This window comes from Drosophila suzukii (assembly GCF_043229965.1).
Source record: "Drosophila suzukii chromosome 2 unlocalized genomic scaffold, CBGP_Dsuzu_IsoJpt1.0 scf_2c, whole genome shotgun sequence".
NCBI classification, from domain to species: Eukaryota; Metazoa; Arthropoda; class Insecta; order Diptera; family Drosophilidae; genus Drosophila; species Drosophila suzukii.
In genome coordinates, this window is record NW_027255896.1 from 36,686,482 (window position 1) to 36,701,656 (window position 15,175).

At 38.2% G+C, this 15,175-nt stretch overlaps 1 long non-coding RNA gene across 1 annotated transcript; it reads left to right on the top strand.

The window, feature by feature from the left end:
- Nucleotides 1–5,214: 5,214 nt before the first annotated feature.
- On the top strand, nucleotides 5,215–6,693 carry LOC139354211 (uncharacterized). The gene is made up of 3 exons (XR_011605329.1): nucleotides 5,215–5,394; nucleotides 6,122–6,253; nucleotides 6,381–6,693. It is a non-coding gene; the product is annotated as an uncharacterized lncRNA (long non-coding RNA).
- The last annotated feature ends 8,482 nt before the right edge of the window (nucleotides 6,694–15,175 follow it).

Here is a 15,175-nt window from a genome sequence, read left to right on the forward strand (position 1 = left end):
TTCAGATTTACAACTAACTTTTCTTATGTTAATAATTAATAATGTAACCTAGGTGCTGCTGCCGTTTCTACCGCTGCTGCTGCTGCTGCTGCTGCCTCTGCTGACGTTCTCTGCTATCGTCATTGAACATCGCTGCTGTTGTTGATGTGATCGGTCCTAATTGGTTGCTGTCGCTGATATTGCTGCTGCCGCGGTGTAGTTGACCATTTCTTATTCTGATTGGTCAACTTAATTTGGCAATAATTGTTGTTGCCAAATGCACTCGGCGTTGGGTTCAATCACCCAGCGTTGAAGCTTTCCCACGATCGTAAGGTGGGAAGTGCAAGCTCAGCGCACGTGGCTGCTGAACTCAATTGGTGGCCTATTGGGCAACGTTCTGGCCAGTATAGGGTTACTGTTGGGAAATTGGTGCTTATGCTTTTCTCGCGCTCATAACCAATTTGTTTTTGTTTGGGATTTTGTGCTCTTACTTGAGCATTTAGCATTCTGGGTGTTAACTCCTTCCCCCTTAAACGCGACTGTCCTCGGTCGCAACGTAAAAGAGTACAGATCCGGAAGAGGATGGCTCTTCAGTTGTTTTCGCTGGAGCTGGCAAGCCTTCTGTTGGCTTGCGCCTTCGCATGAATCGTATGATCAGTCCTAGGGTAACTACAAATAGGATGACGGCGGATCCATAATTCAGGGAAGAATCTATAATTCCTTCGCTTCTGAGTTTCTCTAGTACTCTTGTGTTGTTTATGTTAAGTTCCTTGACCATTTGTAGTGACAGTACTTCATCTGTTTTCGACTTTTCCGCTGTTAATTGAAAAAGTGTGGGTTCCGGTTCGACCGTGCTGGTTTCTTTTGACTTGTAGATGTTTTCTCCAATTGTTACTGTAGAGTTCCTGTATTGGATTATAAATGAGCCCTGTAGTTTTAAGAGTTTTTCGTCCAACGAGACAAATCCGCTAAAGTCGTTCAGCAGTAGCGTTCCTGGCAATATTTCCTCGACATCGGGAATGTGTTGATTGTTGACCATTTTGCATACTGGTTCCTTAAGGTTGAGCAGATCATTTACGCAAGTATCGTTACTTAAGTCTAGAAATTTTTCGGAATTACAAATAGTTTTATCGTTATGTGCCTCGCAAGGTTCTGTTATTGCGAATAGCTGTTTCTTACATTCTAGTAGATTTTCATATTTTAGATCGTTAATTATATGGGCTTTTTTAGTGCTTTTACTTTTAATGTTCTGCAAGTATCTTTATTAATTGTTGGTAGGCTAATAATGTAAATGAGGTCGTGGCCGTTGGTGGCAAGTTTGACTTTAGCAAATTCCAAAAGTTCTTCTATGTCGAAAAATAAACTGTTTTATTCTTTAAAAATGTTTTCTACAATGTTGGTTTCTTTTGCTGAGAAAATGAATGAATTCACTGTGTTAGATTTTGCCCAAGTTATTGCGTACAGAATGTTTGTAATTTCTTCTTTAATTAGTTGTATTTTGTATTTTAAAATATTGGCTTTTTGGTCTATTATTCCTTCCGAGCTTTGAGTAAATTTTATAATTGCATTTGTGGCATTACTGAGTTGATTTATTTTTTCGTTAATTAGCAGGTTTATTACTACTTGTCTGTTATTATTTTCTAGCTGTTCATTTATCTTATTTTCTACGACCTCATAATCATGGTGATCTGGTGATCCTGCCAGCCACTTCCATGCTGTCCCTATTGCTTCTATTGCTCTTTTTGGTCTTTTTTGTGTTTGCAATCTGCGTAAGTCGGATTTGATTTGTTTTAGTTCGTACGACAGATATGGTTGAAGCGGGTGAGATGAAGTAAGTGATTTAAATGATTCCTCTAAAGTTGTAAATGTCTCTTCGTAGCTGGTCAAGTTGAAAATGTGGATGATTTTAAACGTTCCGTCTTGTTTGGCTGCAAGTCCGGTTTCAAGTGAAATGAGTTGGGAGTTTGAATAGTCGAGGACCGTGGTAATACCCAGGCAGGTTGGTAAAAATAGTCTGAAAAATTATGTTTTAATATTTTTTGTATTTTTTGAATTATTTCCTCTCGTTGATTTCTTATATCTTCTGGTGTATTAGGGATTGTGTTTCTAAAAAAATATCTATGGGCTTTTCTTTTGTTACTGAATGTATTGATTTATTGTATTCCTGGACCGCCTGAAAAAGTAAATAAATACCATGCTCCCGTTGTCTTTTTTTAAGCACCTTAAAATTTCGGATAGTGTCGAATGGAACCTTTCTACTTGTCCATTACTTGTTGATGCGTATGGGGCAGTGGTGTGCACTGAGATTTTAAGTTGGTCTTCAAGCATGAATTTTATAGCTGCAGAACTTAAAGAACGTTCGTTATCCATTATTATCCATTTCGGCATACCGAAAGCTATAAGCATTTCTCTTAAGGGGTTTTTAATATCCTCAGCTGCTCTTGACTGTAAAATTTTTACTTGAGCGTATTTGGAAAATTTGTCAATACCTGTTAATACGCTGTTTTTTTCTGTGATATAAATATCTACATGGACTATTTCTCCTGGATATTTGGGGATAGGTGTTGGTTGAATTTCGCCCTTTGGCGGATGCCTATCGTATTTAGATTCTTTACAGGTCTGGCAGGACTGAACTATTGCTTGAATTTTCTTTTGAGCTTGCGGGAAAAAATAATTCTTAAGTATTTGTATTTTATTTTCTTTCGCATCTCTATGCGCTCTCTTGTGTTCTAGAGTTATTAATTCATTTTGTTGTAATTCGGACGTGACGTCGTCTACTTGTTTTCGCGTGAACCTTACTTTATATGAACTGAAATATGTGGGATAAATATTTTGTATTTTTCCCATTACTTCTTCGGAAGTAAAAATTCCGTTTATTCATCTGGGATCTAGTCTGCATGTTAGGATTGTTATTATTTGTTCTTCTGTGTACTCTCTTCTTTTTACTATGTGACTATGGTAGGTTGGGAATGGAATTTCAAAAGTATCTGAGTCCGTTTCGTCCATGAGTAGGAATAATTGATTTTTGAAAACATTAATGGGAGCTTCTACAGAAAATATAAGATTGTGAGATGAGCTTTCGTCGCTATAAATGGTTGCTGTGGAGCTGAGTGAATTTAATTCGGCCGGGGCCCTAGAAAGTGCGTCAGCTACTACATTAGCTACTCCTGGCTTGTATTTAATTTCGTGATTATATTCGTCAATAAGGTCTCTCCATCGTCTTAGTTTCGCGTTATGGTTATTGACACTATTTGAAAAACTTAGGGGCTGGTGGTCTGTGTATATTACCACTTTCGAATATCCGTAAAGATAATGTCTTAGGCTTTGAAGTGCCCACACGATGGCTAACATTTCCCTTTCGTTTGTTGCGTAATTTTCTTCGGTTTTTGTGAGTGTACGTGAGATAAATGTTATTGGTCTATGGTTTTGTTCTAAGACTGCGCCTATCGCATAACTTGACGCGTCGGTTGTAAGCTGAAATTCTTTTCCAAAATCTGGGTATGCTAGGGTGACGTCTCGGGAGATAAGTGTATTTTTTAATTTTTCGAAAGCATTTATTGCTTCCTTGTCTAAGTTAATAGCTGTCCTGCTTGATTTATTTTTTGATATGCGACCTTCTTCTCCTCTGAGGAGAATGGTTAGTGGTTTTGCAATTTTTGCATAATCTCTAATAAATCTTATATAATACCCTGTCATGCCTAAGAAAGATCGTAGATCTTTTAACGTTTTCGGAATCGAAAATTTTGCAATTGCTTTTATTTTGTCAATATTTGTCTTAACTCCGTCTTGTGAGATGGTATACCCTAAAAAATCTACTTCGTTTTAAAAAAAAAATGACATTTCTCTATTTGTACCCTCATGTTGGCATTTTGTAGGGTTGAAAATACTCTTTCGAGGTTCTGACCGTGATCTACTTCGTTTTTGCCAAAAACGATTATGTCGTCCACGTACACATAGCAAATTTTCCCTATGTATTCCCTCAGGATGTCGTACAAGGCTCTTTGGAAAATAGATGGCGAGTTTTTTAGACCAAATGGGAGCCTGGTGAATTCATATTTTCCACCGTTTACTGCAAAGGCTGTTTTTTCGATATCCGTGTCCTTTAATGGGATTTGATGAAATCCACTTTTAAGGTCTAACACTGAAAAGTATTTATTATCCCCTACACTGGTAGAAAAAACACGAAGTGAAATCAAATATATTTTTATTTGATTTTTTTTACTCCCATGCATAGACATATTAAATATTAAAACCTTTCATTTAAATAAAAAACATATTTAAGCCGTATGTCAAATATGTAAACATTCGAATCAAAGTGATTTTTATTTAAAAACAAGTTAGTCGCATTTAAACTCAATGTTGCCATCTTGGTTTTAACTATTATAAAAAGTAGTTAAATTCATAGTATATTTGATGGTTTTTTATATTTCAAGTAAATACTTTTTCAATTTGTTCGGAATATTTACTCTTTTATTTTGAATATAGAACGTTTTCAAAATTTGTATTTGACCAAACAATTGTAATTTATAAATCAAATTACATAGGTATTAGGTTTTAGGTATTAAGTTTGTGACCCATATACACAACATAATTTAAATTATTAGTAATTTTCAAAAGAACAATATATATAAAAAAAAATAAAAAAGAATATATAATATAATATAAAAATAAATAATAAAATAATATTTAAAGAAAAGGGTTTTAGTTACGGCTGCCCAACCACCGGCAGCCTCTTTCTATTTCCATGACAATTATCATAAGATTTGGCTTTGTAATTTACTATTAAAAGTACAAAAACATGCTTAGCCAAAGAAAAAATGTACGTGCATTGTAAACGCTGGGCCGTAACCAAAAACTAAAACCAACGGCACAATGTGCATACTTACATACATTCAGACAAATTACAGATAAATATGAACAAGCAAAACGGCAAACGCAAGCGCGTCTTCTTCTTCCATTCGGATTTGTACATTGGTGGCCAAGAAAATATGTATGTGCAGAAGACATAAATATTTCTTGTGTACCGATGTTTTAACAATAAGATATGTTCTTATAATATATAAATATAATAAAATAAAATAAATATTACTAAATTGACATATACAAGTTATTAAACTTAAGGACTTATTTGTACATATTTTCTTATTTTCTTCCCCATTACTTTGACCTCTATTGTAAAGTAACGGCACGTGACAGATTTAGTGCGTCCTTTTTGCACACATGCATATGTATGTATGTATATACGAAATATTTTGACACTCCGCTTTGTAGCGAATCCCGCGATCACTTCGAAGCAAGCGGTTCTCCTGATCGGATGAAAAAGTGATTAATAGAGTTTTAGTTTTTAGAGAGAAATTGTTTCAAAGACAAGTGTTCATTTAAGTGAAGTAAAAAAGTGAAAAGTACAGCAAAAAGGTGAGTCAAAAAAAAATACAATAATTACTTAATATTAAGGCATGTGCATGTCCACGTTTTTTTTGTCGCATTTTGCCTTTTTGAGTTTCTTCTTTGTTGTGCGCGTTATTACATATGTCGTGATAATTTAGATAATACATTTTAAGAAATTAAAGCTTAAAAGAGCATTACATTTAAAACAAAAAAAGACATACGGTTGTGTAACAAAACATGAAGTGGATAAAAAATACGCGAAAGAAATGAAGAATATGAAAGGAAATTAAGCGAAAACCCGCGCAAACTAGATAAAAGGAGTAGAATGTACGAGAAGAAAAACACTAAAAAGGCGCTAAAAAGACGCTTTGCTGCCGTTGCATTCTGCTCTGTGGCGTCGCAGTCGTTTCACCTAAATCTTTATTATATTTTTTTGTTATTTCACGTGATTTTTCTCTTTGAGTTAATTTACTGATCCAACATTCTTTTAAGAGCGAATTCGGTTTATATTCGGAATTCACAAAAAATAATTTTTCGCATTTTCGATTTTATTAAAAGTTTTTTTTTACGAATACTTCGGTATTTGGTAAACACGTGTTTCAGGAATTGGCCGATATTACACTTATCTAATTTTTAATTTTTTAAAAATAAAAACAAATTAAATTAGAAAAATATTTTGGTCATATTAAAATCCTTATATATAAAACAACCTACTCGAAACTTAATATAAAACTACTTAACTTTTTCTTTATAGATAAAAATTGATTTCAACATATTGCATCCTGAGAAAGAAGCAAGGAAAAGGATTTTTGGTTTTATGAAGAGCAAATACAAAACAAAGAGTGTCATAAACTATTAAAGACAGCTCAAAAAACTGTATCAATCGGTAATAAAGAATTTTAATAAATTAAAACTAAACTTTTTGCAGGTTACATTTTATCTTCTTATAACAAGCTTGACTTTTTCTAAATTATGCCATTACCAAAAATCTAATAACATATTCTTATTCACAGATTCCAAGGACTACATTTACTCTATATTGTCTGTACTGTCGGCCGTCATTAAGGAAACCAACAAGCGAAAGAATTTCTCACTACTGGACTCGGAAAGTTTTGAGCGCACATGCAGGCGTACGAATGTTGCAAACTTTACTAGCTGCCCTATGCATATGTATTATATAAATTCTAAGAGTTACGTACAGTACAAATGTATTTAAAACAAAAATAATGATAACGTGTTAGCATGGTAAAAAAAATAATGTAAGCAGAACAATTGTTTGGATGTTATGTTTAAGTTTATTTTAAATAAAAACACATTGCATACTTATTTGTGGCATTTTTAAATATAAATCACGCTTGTTTTAAACTACGGATCGGTTTAAATTGAATATGCACCATAATAGTATGGCTTAAATACTATATTTAAATCAAAAATAAAGTACAGTTCTTTTAACGGGGATTATATTTAATTTAAATAAGATTTGTATTTATATTAAAGTTCATCCCAGTCTGATTTAAATATGAGAAATATTTAATCCAAATAAAAATATGCTGAGTTTGAGGGCGGGCAATAATTATTTTAACTATAAAAACCATTCAAATGAAATATTCTATTTACTGGAACTAAATATGAAAATATGTAAATAAATATAAAAATATAATACTTTTTACTATGGAACATATTTAATTTAATTATTTTGTACTATTTTAACATATTTGATCGAAATTAAAAAATCGTTGAACTTACTACGAGATTATTCAAAAAATAATTAACTATTTAACGTTTTCGTTTTTACAATTTTCATGTTAGGTTCTAAACCGCTGGGAAAAATAGTTGAAACGTTGGCGAAATAGTGACATTTACGATGTTTTTTCTACCAGTGTAGCTGTGCGATAATTTCGCCAATCTCTGGGTTAGGGTACCGATCAGAGATAGTGACGTCGTTGAGTTTCCTGTAATCTATTACTAATCTATACTTTTTTTCTTCGGACTGACCTGACTTTTTTGGAACTACCCAAACGGGTGCATTATACGGAGAACGTGAAGGTCTAATAATGCCATCTTCGAGCATTTCGTTTATTTGTTTTTCTACTTCCTGTCTTAGTGAAGCTGGGTATGGGTAGTGTTTTCCATAGACTGGGGAGTCTGATGAAGTTCTTATTTCTCCTACTACTTTAGTTGTGTATGCTAATTTTGTGTCTGGGTCGGCGAATAAGTTTTTGTGGCTTTGTACAAGGTTTTTTATAATTATTTTTTGGGACTCGGTCATATGACTGACTTGTGGTCCTATTGTGTTAACGGCATGTGCGGCTAATTGGTGAATTTTAATTTTCCTTTTGTTTTCAAGAATGAGTGTATCGTTTTTGACATCTATAATTGCGCCTAATATTTTCATTGTATCGTTGCCTAATATGCCATGGAATGTTTTTAGTGTATCTAGTAGAAAAAACTTCATTGGTTTATCTGAGATATTGGGGAGTTTAAGAATCGTGCGTTGTGTAATATTATTGTTGCCTCCCACAGAGCTAACTGAAAAGTTTTTCTCGTTTGGTTTTGGGTTTGGTACCAGTTGTGGTTGGATGTAATTCTGGTTTGAGCCTGTGTCTATTAAAAATTTTAGGATTTTTCCGTTCCCCGTCGTTACTTTAAAATAAGGTAGTGAGGAACGATTTATTCTAAAAAATAGAGCTCGGACATATCAATGTATTCTTGTTGTTCTGTATCAGTTTGCAAAGTAAATTCTTCTTGAAGTTCGCCTATGTTATTATGTTCTGCCATTTCGTAATATTCCTGCTCTGCACTAGTTGTATCTTTTTGCGTTTCCTGTTGTGTAGTAGTTTCGGACTCGGTTTGAATATGAAATTGTCTTGGCATCTTGCTAGTGTTCTGAACATTAGGAGTGCTGAGAGGTCGTTTCCCAGAATAATCGTTGTTCGCCGGCTTATTCATATAGTTAATATGACGCGATCGAATTGATTGATCAACTTCCATAGGTACTGCTTTTGGTTGCGGTCGGGGGGGGCAGTGTCGGGGAAATATAGGGTGTTAATTGTCTTGCTTGATCTGAATTAGCTTGATTGTAATAATTAGGTTGGGTGGTTTGTGTGAAGGGGAATTTCCCGGTTGCGGCTACTACTTGCATCTGTTTAGGGTTGTGGTATAAATGGGGATGAAAATTTTGTTTCGCTCCTACCATTCGGAACGGTTGGTGAGTTCTTGGTGGTAGTGTAGGCGGTTTTCCTGAGTAAATGTTTTTAGGTGTTTGATTGTTTCTAGTGGTCTGGTTCTCAAGCAAACTGCATAGGTGTAGTGCGTGCCCTAAGACGTGCGGTTCTTTGATTGCTAACAGTTGAGCTAGATTTCCGTTTAGGCCTCTAACAAAAGTGTCTAGAGCTTTTTCCCTGTACATAGTTGTTAAAGATTGTATGGTTTCTTGTGAAACGTCCATGTTACTAACTTGGTTCAGGATGAGGGATAGCTGTTGGTAGACTGTTTGGTAGAACTCGACTATAGTATTGTTTCCTAGAGCGAGGGCATAGAGCTGGTACTCTAAGGTTTTAAGGTCTCGTTTGTCGGCAAAATGCGATGTTAGGCATTTCGAAATAGCTGTCCAGTCGAGTGGAGTGTTGTATGATTCTAGCACTGCGTCTGCCTGTCCAGTAATTTTATTGCGGATTGCTAAAATAATTCCGTAATTTTTTGGTGAACCAATTCTCCCTTCATAGATTTTTAAAACTCGTGCTACACTCTTTTTCCATGAGGAATATTCACTTTTGTTTCCTGAAAATTCGCTAAGCGATCGTACAATGTCCGGTATTTTGTCTAGTTCACTAAGGTTGTGTGCTAGTTCTCGTTTAATTGTTTGGTCTGTATATTGCGAAAAATCATTATTGGGTTTAATTATTTCTTTCACCAAGCCACTTAATTTGGTTTCTAAGACACCTTTTATTATTTCTTCGATATCCCTCTCGGTCATAAGTCGCGCATTGGTAGTTGCGGAAGGGCCTGTAAGGTTTCCTAGTCTGTCTGCTAAATCTTGGTCGGGCATTTTAGTTATTTTTTTGTGATCACGATATTTGAACAGTAGATTAAAAGGATGAATTTATATTTTAAAAAAAATTTTCTGATAGTTACTCAGAATTCGGAATGAAAATAATTAATTATTTCGTGCTGTAAAAATTTTAAGGTTTGATTTAGAGCTTAGAATTTAAGTGTTCTGTGTTTTCTTAATTCTTAATATAGATTTTTAATCCCTAAATATTTTTCTTTAAATTTGATAGGTAACGATTATTTTGTAAAAATTTTTGCGATCAATTTAATTTAATTTTAAAATTCTTTGATTCTTTGTTTATCAATTTAATTATTCGTTAGTTATTATACTTTTCCTTTTCACGGAATTTGTTTGTCGCCTGACAATTATTGTTTCCTTTTTTTGTTTGGAATATTTGCTTAATTTTATGCTTACAAAATAATCATATCTCGGTGTGCTCTCGTGCCGGTAATCTTGGTGTTTTTCCTTTTTGTCCCACGTTGCAGCGATTTCTCCAGAATGCGGGTCTACTAGGGCACCTCCTTTACACCTTTGTTTGCACGTTCCCTCCAAACGGATACTAAAGGGAATCACAGCGATAAAGTTTGGCCTGATATGTCCACCAGGTACAAGTCCTTTTTGCAGGAGTGTTACTTTGTAGCGTTTTCTGGAACGGCACTTTAATTGTGGCACTTCCGGGCTTCGGTGGTCGGGTTTTTTCGTACGGATTAGGCAGGATAATTTTACCGAACCGGTAGGATTTTTTTACTGCTCGTCGCGAAGCGCGGAACTTGTATCTTTCGCGAACTTTTATACCAGGTCCTTGTTCGGGCGCCAGTTAAAAGTTTAGATAGTATTTTATTTAAAAAAATACAAACTTTATTATTTGAGTTCAGATTTACAACTAACTTTTCTTATGTTAATAATTAATAATGTAACCTAGGTGCTGCTGCCGTTTCTACCGCTGCTGCTGCTGCTGCTGCTGCCTCTGCTGACGTTCTCTGCTATCGTCATTGAACATCGCTGCTGTTGTTGATGTGATCGGTCCTAATTGGTTGCTGTCGCTGATATTGCTGCTGCCGCGGTGTAGTTGACCATTTCTTATTCTGATTGGTCAACTTAATTTGGCAATAATTGTTGTTGCCAAATGCACTCGGCGTTAGGTTCAATCACCCAGCGTTGAAGCTTTCCCACGATCGTAAGGTGGGAAGTGCAAGCTCAGCGCTCGTGGCTGCTGAACTCAATTGGGGGCCTATTGGGCAACGTTCTGGCCAGTATAGGGTTACTGTTGGGAAATTGGTGCTTATGCTTTTCTCGCGCTCATAACCAATTTGTTTTTGTTTGGGATTTTGCGCGTGTGGCGATACTCTTACTTGAGCATTTAGCATTCTGGGTGTTAACTTATATATTTTGTGTTTCAGTGAATTGGTATACTTAAGAACAACCGTATTTTGGTGCACGTATATATGTAAGTTAACACCGGCCAAACGCCCCCTTCCCTTCACCTCCTCTCGGCCACCCAGCAACACCAAAACATTCGAGTGGCTGCAGCCGCTAAGTTATAGTACCAGCAGCGATGGAGCAGCAGCGGGCTGACCGGCCGGCTTCCCCTTCCCCCCGCCGCGATGCCGACTAAGCGCGGCAACATGCGCCGGCCGGCCGCTGACCTACCTGCCCCCCGCACCCCGTGCGGAGTCAGCACAACGACATCCGCTGGCCTGGCTCGGGAACGCTGACCGCTCACCGTGCAAGTGGAGCACGGTGAGAACTGCAAGGTCGGCAAAACTTCAGCCGGCCGCTGACGCTGACGCTGACGCCGACGTCGACGCCGGGACTGCACTCACCGGGCTCTGGCAGGTGTCGGCGCAGAAGACTGGGGCAGAGCCAATTGGACCGGCGAATCAACACGACTTGTCAGCTTAAGTTTATTGAATAAAGAAGAATTATAACGTATACAAAAGGCCATCGCTATTGATTGGGAAGAACGAGCTACGCTTGGGACAGCACAAATACACCGGAATGTCTAGGTATTAAGTCGGTCCTTCCCGGGGACATACGAGGCCCCTCGGGAAGGACTTAACTGGCGCCCGAACAGGGACCTCTCCATTAAGCGATGAGGATCCCTAGGACAAAAAGTGGGATGTGAAAACTGTGTGTGTCGTGTGGTAAAAATTTCTTTTGAAAAAAAATTTTTTAAAAAATGAAATAAATGTGGAAAAAAGTATATGACAAGAAAATGCGTTCCCAGTCGATTCCGAGTCAAATGAACGAGAAAAAATAATTAATTAAAGTGACCGACCCGCTGCGGTGATCTAATTCACGAGCGCAAAAGGTTATAGTGAAACAAAAGAAGCGGCCAAACCTCCGCGGTGGTTTGTGTGTTGCAAATATAAAGAAATATAAATTTTGATAACCGCTGCGGTAACTTGTTTACGAGCGGCCACCCTCTATAATAAAAAAATATATAAAGTGGAAAGTGGTGTGGGTAATTCACTATATACGCTCAGTGTTACCAGCACAGAAGAGCCGCCTAGTGGATTGTGTGGCAACCGTACCTTAGTAGGTGGTAAAACCAAAAAGGAGCAATACGGCCCACCGTGCCTAACATCGAATAAAGAAGGGAATCGGAACGAAAACAAAAAAATATACAACAAATATGTTAAAAAGAATATACAAAAAATATGTAAAAAAAAAAAAAAAAAAAAAAAAGAATATACAACAAATATAAAAAAGATACAACAAATACGAAAAAATATATACCACAGAAATAAGAAATTTATACAATATATACAACCACGAAACAAGTATAAAAAGTTCGAACACACGCAAAAATTCACTTCCCGCTTCAAAAAAAAAAAAAAAAAAAAAAAAAAAAAAAAAAAAAAAATTTGTACCTATACTAAAATAATTTTTTTTTCTAGAATCTGCACTTTGTAAGTGACCAGCTCAACACACGAAGAACATAACTGGAACACAAATATAACTACACGAATCACGGGTGAGTGAAGCTTTTTCAGCGAATTTATTAAATAAAAATATATCCCATAAAAATCTTAAGCGTCACCCCATTGTCATTTAAAAAACCCCAAGACTTTGAATCGATTTTTTTAATATGGAGGAAATGAAGGCAACACTTACCAAATTTGAGGCAACCTTGGCCTTGTTGCTTGGCCAGATGGTCGATATTAAAGAGGATGTGAAAAAGGTTAGTGACAAGGTAGCGAGCCTAGAGGAGGCTCGAGAAAAAGTTAACGAAGTTGCTCCTCAATCAAAGCCCTTGACCCCCGCTCGTACGGAGTACGAGTTAAAAGAGATAGCTAGACTGCCAGATTGTGTGAAAGAATTGCAGGTGTTTGAGGGCGAAGCTGGTGGCTACGACCCTTGGATGGGTAGAGCAGAGGCCATTCTGAAGGATTACGAGATAATCAAGGAAAGGCCTCTCTATCGTTCTATAGTCGTTAGCATAAGGCAAAAGATTAGGGGTAGTGCCGAGACGACCCTTTTGTCGTACAACGTGGCAGAAGACGACTGGCCCGAGACGAAACGCGTCCTGATGCTCCACTACGCCGATAAGCGGGATCTGCGCACGCTGGAATACCAGATGGGGCAAATGACCCAGGGGGCGAAGACGATAGACGCGTTTTACTCAGGAATAAATGCTCATTTTGCCCTGATAATACGCTGTCTTAAAAATGGTAACCAAAACCCGGACATTCTTAGCGCGCTCGTCGAAACCTATAGGGACAGAGCCTTGGACGTTTTTATCAGAGGTCTGAGCGGTGACCTCTCGAAGCTATTAGTTATTCGCGGCCCAAAGAATTTGCCAGAGGCCTACGCAATCTGCCTAGAATTACAGAATCTGACCTCAATGAATCATGTCACATACCCTACCAAGTTTTCATCCCCTCAGCCTTACCGCCAAAAGTACTCTTGGCCCCAACCTAACTACTCTTCCTATAACAAACAATACCAGTACCAGGACGCAGGCAGGAATTCTCAGCCCCCGCACAGATATTCAAATCCCCGAGCGATCAAAATGGAGCCCCACCAGTCCGGCCACTCCTATCGCTCGAACCAGGGTAACGATAACCCGAGAGTTAAGCGCAGCCCCAGCGCCTCATCTAACCTTAACCCTTTCCGGAAATCCCAAAGACTGTATCAACTAAATGCTACCCCATCCTCGGGTGAAGCCGCTTTTAGCCAGCATGAAGAAAAATCCGTCAGTGAGGCTTACTACGGTGAAGCCTTGCCAGACGATCAGGCTGGCCACCAACCCCACACGGAGGTTGGTAATAGCGGGGCGGCAAATTTTATGGCCGACGCCTCTCTAGCGTTCCATACATAGAGTATGGCGTGAAAGATGGGGCTAAGCTGCGGTTTCTGATAGACACTGGCGCAAATAAGAACTTCATTAGCCCCCAGATAGCCGAGGGATGCAAGCCCTTGACGAAACCCTTCCCGGTGCAATCCGCTGGGGGGGAAATAAAAATAACGCATCAACTAACCGGACCATTCTTCAGACCCATAGGTAATGACTCTCCAGTCACCTTCTTTGTTCTTCCGGGTTTAACTGCCTTCCATGGCATTATTGGGGACGACACCCTAAAGTCCCTTAAAGCAGTCATTGATAGGAAAAATGATTCTTTAACGATAACGCCAGGAATAAAAATTCCGCTACTTGCCATGCCTTCCTTAGGTGTCCACTCCCTAATCGACAGTGAACACCCAGTAGAAGCGAAGAAATGCCTCGAATCCCTAATTTCCGAATTCTCCACGATTTTTGATCCACTCTCGCCAGGCGAGGCCGTGGACACAAGTGTCCGAGCCGAAATACGAACAAGTACCCAGGAACCCATTTATTCAAAAAGTTACCCTTACCCCGCGAACATGAGAGGGGAAGTGGAAAACCAGGTCGACGAACTCCTGCGCGAGGGAATAATTAGACCCTCCAAAAGCCCCTACAATAGCCCTATATGGGTAGTCCCAAAAAAACCAAAGCCAGACGGGGAAAAACAATACCGAATGGTGATAGATTTCAAACGCCTCAACGCAGTCACCATCTCCGACACCTACCCCATCCCCGATATAACATCTACCTTGTCCAGTCTGGGGGAGGCAAAACTATTTACCACCCTTGACTTAACGTCCGGGTTCCACCAAATTCACATGAAGGAATCCGACATACCCAAAACGGCATTTTCTACCCTGAACGGGAAATATGAGTTTCTGCGACTGCCATTCGGGTTGAAAAACGCCCCGGCCGTTTTCCAAAGAATGATCGACGACGTATTACGAGAGCACATCGGTAAGATTTGCTACGTATACATCGACGACATTATTGTATTTAGTAAAGACTACGAGTCCCACTGGCGCAACCTTCGCGCTGTATTTGAAAAATTAAGGCAGGCCAAGTTACAAGTGAACCTGGAAAAGACACAATTTTTGCGCACCCAGGTTGAATTTCTGGGCTATGTGGTAACGGCGGATGGGATCCGCGCAGACGAAAAGAAGGTCAGAGCCATAAAAGAAATGCCTCCACCCACGAATTTGAAGGAACTTAAGAGTTTCCTAGGGATGACCTCTTATTATAGGAAATTTATCTGCGACTACGCTAAAGTCGCGAAACCTCTGACGAACCTCACGAGAGGAGAACATGCCCAAGTCAAGGCATCTCAATCCAAGAATATTGCAATTTCACTTGACGTAGAGGGCGAGAAAGCCTTCGATGACTTGAAAACCATCCTCGCCTCTTCAGAAGTTTTGGCATTCCCAGACTTT